Source organism: Monopterus albus, unplaced genomic scaffold (assembly GCF_001952655.1).
Source record: "Monopterus albus unplaced genomic scaffold, M_albus_1.0 scaffold14.1, whole genome shotgun sequence".
In the NCBI taxonomy this organism is placed as follows: Eukaryota; Metazoa; Chordata; class Actinopteri; order Synbranchiformes; family Synbranchidae; genus Monopterus; species Monopterus albus.
In genome coordinates, this window is record NW_018127894.1 from 3,327,622 (window position 1) to 3,332,719 (window position 5,098).

Genomic DNA, 5,098 nt, shown 5'->3' on the forward strand with positions numbered 1-5,098 from the left:
TATTGGGGGCTGTTGTCCACTTATGCAGTCATCAGCATGATGGCAGGGGGGACCAGGGCATCCAGAATCTACTTTACTAACAACCAAATCTGTAACACGTGGCCAGATGAATTTATTTCTATGCATAATGTTGTGTTGTGTTGTGTCCTTTGTCCTAAATATGGACAGCAATAAAGTATAAAATATAGGTCCTGCTCTTCAAATGTAGTTTAAATAATTCAAGCTAAAATGTCCCATTAATTTGCATCTAAATAATTTGGCTTTTTTCATAAATTTTGAGGAATGATTTGTTAATTGTAGCACATCCTAATGTGAATTAAAGGCATGTGGAGTTGAAGTCAAAACTGTGATTATTATATGAGTGAGGTGGCCATGAAGCTAGGACTCCAAGCATGCACTGGGGCATGTTCATGTACTTAAGTCTCACTTTATCAGTGTTTCAGCATTGTTACTGCGGGTGTTGTGTGTGTTTATATTCCACAATGCATATATATCCATATGCACTCATTCAAGTAGTGTTTACAATTCAATGCTCTTATATCATATGTGATGTTGCACAATTAACCAAATGATACCATACCACAGACAAAAGTTGACTAAATCGATCAAGTGGTCAGTCTGAATTATATGACTTATGAATAGTTTATGAGCCTATTACATCATTTGGTGTATTCATTTGTTTATTAACAGTCACAAAGTTGAGTTTATGTAATTTTGCTCACAGTTCTCCAATGTAGCTGTTTATTGTGAACATTAAATTGTCACAATCAAGTGATTTACACAATTTAACACATCAATGGTTTTTCTGTGTTCATATGTACAGTATGGCAATAATATTTTTCATAATCCATCTCAGACATTACTTAGATTAACACAACTGAAATTTTGGCCACATACATTTCAGGTATATTCCCATGTTATGATCTATTTTGTCTCCAGCTCCTTGTCCTTGTCCACAGTCTTTCTCCAATCATTATTTACTTCCTGCTGCAAAGTAACCAAAACCATGTATATAAAACATGTGAATGAGCGACATTAAACTGTAAAAGTTGCAAAGTGAGAGAAGCTGAAAAAAGATACAAAATAAGCCAGATGGGATAAAGTGAAGAAGAAACATCAGGACACACACTGTTTGATACATCAAATAGCCAGTCTTACAAGCAGCGGCTAAGCCTTTGCAGTAGGCTTACTCTGAATATCCAGATGTTTGATTTGTGAATTAAGACTCCATGGCACTTAATCACTGTTTTTCTATCAGAAAACAGCAGGTAAGTAGATGAGGATGACCCTAAAATGTAGAGATCTAGTAGAATGGGATATGTAGACGCAGGCTGCGTGTGCTATTTGTGGTTAGCATTTGGGTAAAAGTTGTTCAGTCAACAAAAGAAAAGGTGCAAATTCTTCAAAAGCAGAAAACTTTTTTTGTGGGGTCTAGTAATCTTACTGTCAGCATGTCTTTCTTCATTTTTGTGTTTGACATGTAAGTGCATTAGACTGTAATCAATAATGTGGCCCAGTTATGAGGAAACAAGCAGCTTATGCCTATACCCATGTCCCCTCCAGTGGAGAAATGCAGCATTGCAGTAGTAAAATACAGAGTGAGATGCAACATGAGAGCTGGGTTATCATTTAAGTCTATCAAATGTTCATTTTTAAAAATGGATTCTAAAATCGCCTGCCTGAATTTGTGATCGGGCAAAGCAAAGAGATGTAAGCATGTAATAATATGTATGGGAAGCATGTGCTAAACTATGGGTCTAATCCTTTTTAAAAACATTTTATTCCCGTGACAAATTTGATCAGGATGAGGTGCATTAGTGAAATGTCATACATGCCAGTGTGTGTCATATGCAGATTAAGTCATTTATATTTGTTCACTAAAACAGTTGTTTGTAATGATAAAGCTGACACACTTAATCGATTTGCATGCATTTCCCTGACAGTCCACATTAACAAGCACTGTGACTTTATTAGCAGTATACACAGAGTACACACACATTTTCAAGGCATCGATTAAATTCACATATGGTTGGAGTAATTATCGTTATAGATAACTGGAATTAAAAGGGAGATATCAATGTGAAAAAGGAGGGAGAGTTGCCCCGGAGAAAAGCAGAGCAGGGAGCGAATGTTAGGGCCAGGGAGGGCTAGTAGCAGAGACTATGTAAGAAAACAACAACAGCTGTTTGGCTTGTGGCTAGAAACAGCAACAACAACATCATTTGCTAAGAAAATGATCTGGGGGAAAAATGGTACTGACTTGAAGATAAGAAATAAGATGCCTTAGTTTGTCTTTACTGTAGGTTGTTTATTTTCTAGTTCGGTCTTTTCTCTGTGGTCTTTGTGGTTATTAATTTTACAGTTCCACCTTTCTGTTTCATTTCACATTTAAAACAAAGATCTGAAATGAAAAGTCATGTTCACAGCAACCGATGCTCTAAAACCACAAGGTTAGATGGGCTCTAATAGTTGGACCACTTCTCTCCTCAGTATGAGAAAATGTCGATAAGCCAAAAAGCAGTTTGAGGATGCACGTAAATAGTCGTTTCATCAGTGACCATATACAGGACGCTGCATCTCACGTGTAAATTTGACTCTTCTCTGTTCATAGGCCGCTGGTGTTTTGTGTTTATTGACTGCATAAAAACACAAGAGTAAATAAAGGTCATTGTTGACTTGTACACACAACTTTATTATAGCTAGAGCATCCAATTATTTGCCTCTATTACACACACACACATAGATAATATGCAGCACAAAACCCTCTCCCAGTGCCTGCCAGAGAATGTGTGAGCACACCCGTGACTGCTCTGTCCTTGACTTGTATCCATTCATCCAAGCGTGCTGGATGGTTTAGTTAATTAAGCTTAATCTACCCCCAGAGACAGATATGAGTGTTGTTCCAGTGGCCCACTGAGCTGTCCCTATAGGCCTGTCTCTGGACCCCCTGCGGAGCCATCAGGACTGCACTACTCAACCATGTAGGCTCTGGAGAAACACATTATATGTAACTGAGTTAAAAATTATGGATCACAGGAAAAGGGTGAAAAAGTTCTTACAATATTTAATTACTTAAATAACAACATACTGTTGGCATTGCTGACATAATTTTAAAGAATTTGATTTTTTAATTTTAATCATAAATACAGTCTGTTATATGTTATTGATCTTGCTGATGAAATCCAATTTATTTATTTTGTGTTCCATAGACAAAGTCACTCCACATATTGGCCAGGCTGATATTTAAAAAGCAGAAGAAGACATAAATTAGCCAGATTTGCAATTGCTGTATTTGCAATTACATTGGATCCATGCGGGACCATTGGCTGGTTAATTGGTGCTTGGACATATGAAGACAGAGACTAAACAGATGTGGACAGAGATATAACATCTGATGTGCAGGTAATAGTGGTTGACATGTAGTTTATAAGTAAAAACATGTCCAGAGAATAGAACTATTGCATTTTACTAAGGGCCTAATGTTAGTTTCACATTCATGTCAGTGAATAGTTCGAGTTATAGATGAACAATAAGCAGATTGTGCATAATATATAACCTGCTTGTTTTATACCTACAAACATGATCATAACATATGTATAATATAAAATGTATTAAGAAGTGAATATTTATGTCTGTGTGTCAAAGAATAAAACTTTCAATCATTGTGTGGTAGAATGGCCCTTTAATTTTCATATGGGTTACAGACTTTGCCTTTAAGATACTGTATCTTATTGCATTGCAGTGGGCATCAAATTACATAGTCTCTTAATTATGATTCTTTATTGTCTTTTTTGTTTTTATTGACATGAACAAACGATTGCAGGCTGTACTTCCACAATTTTTTGTTGCCATCTTGTGGGATAATTTGTTACATGCAGTCAAATCATTATAATGTGATCTAAAGTGTTGATTTAATGTGAGTTACTTTAGTTATTTAAAGGTTTTCTCATTGTTTAAGTCTTGTTTTGTTTTGCTAGTTCAAGGAACTAGTCCTCTTTCATACAAGCCGATGTTGCAATAACCATAATATAGTTTTTGCTACTGCTTCTTGCACTGTCTTTCACTATGTGTCAGTTTGTTCATCTCTAATCAGATCTACCAGGATTGTTCACTTCACTGCAAGTTTCATCACTGTTATGGTTTCTGCTTTTTCTCTGTTATTGGTTTTCTGTTGCAATATACTGTTTTCTAAATCCCATCTCTGACAGCAGTTGCTCAAACACATTTTAGCCACTGTAACTAGGCAAAGTTTGTCAAGCAGGTTTGTCAAGCTTTGGCTTTCCCAGTGTCTTTTTTGTTAGCTGAAAAGAAAGAACAGTAAACAGTTGATTGTATGTCTATCTGTTCTTCTGTTTTACTGCTAACTAGCTAACTAACTGCAGTGGAAATACAATGCTGTGGTGATACAGCACTGTGTTACTGTCAAGGTCAAGGGATAGCAAATCAACAGCTAACCACATTAGTTTGTGTGGCTACAAAAACAAAGTTGTATTGCCACAGTGTGGCAGAGGTTAGGCTAATAATAGAGGCTCTTTATTGAATTTGGGCAAATTTAGTTTTGTCATGATCCTTTTGACATCATGGCACCCCCCGAGGCAGATGTGTTTGTGCGTTCCACTCCCGAATGCCGGCTTTTCTTCATTTTCTTCTTTTTTGTGTGTTTTTTACTCTTTCTGCAGTGCACAAATGTCATGCACTGCTAACATACAACACACAGGCATTGCTGGATATCGCTAACTCACATGGCCACTGGGAAATTACTGGTTTCATACCACTGGAGCCACAACTCATTGTTCGCTCCAGCAACAACAACAACAACAACAACCACCATCACCCCCAGGGAGCCCCCGAAGTGCCATGCATGAGTGAGCAGGCTGACCCCAGGACAGCGGTCCGGAGACAGAGACACAGATGGGGCAAGAGAGGAGGGCTCCATGCTAGGCTAAAAGCTCATGCTACTCAACCTGAATGTGGCAAGGCAGCACATCATAGACTACAGGACCACCACCAGTCACCTGCCTGAACGACTACAGGCCAGTGGCACTCACCCCAATCATTATGAAGTGTTTTGAGAGAGTGATGCTAGCCCACATCCAGA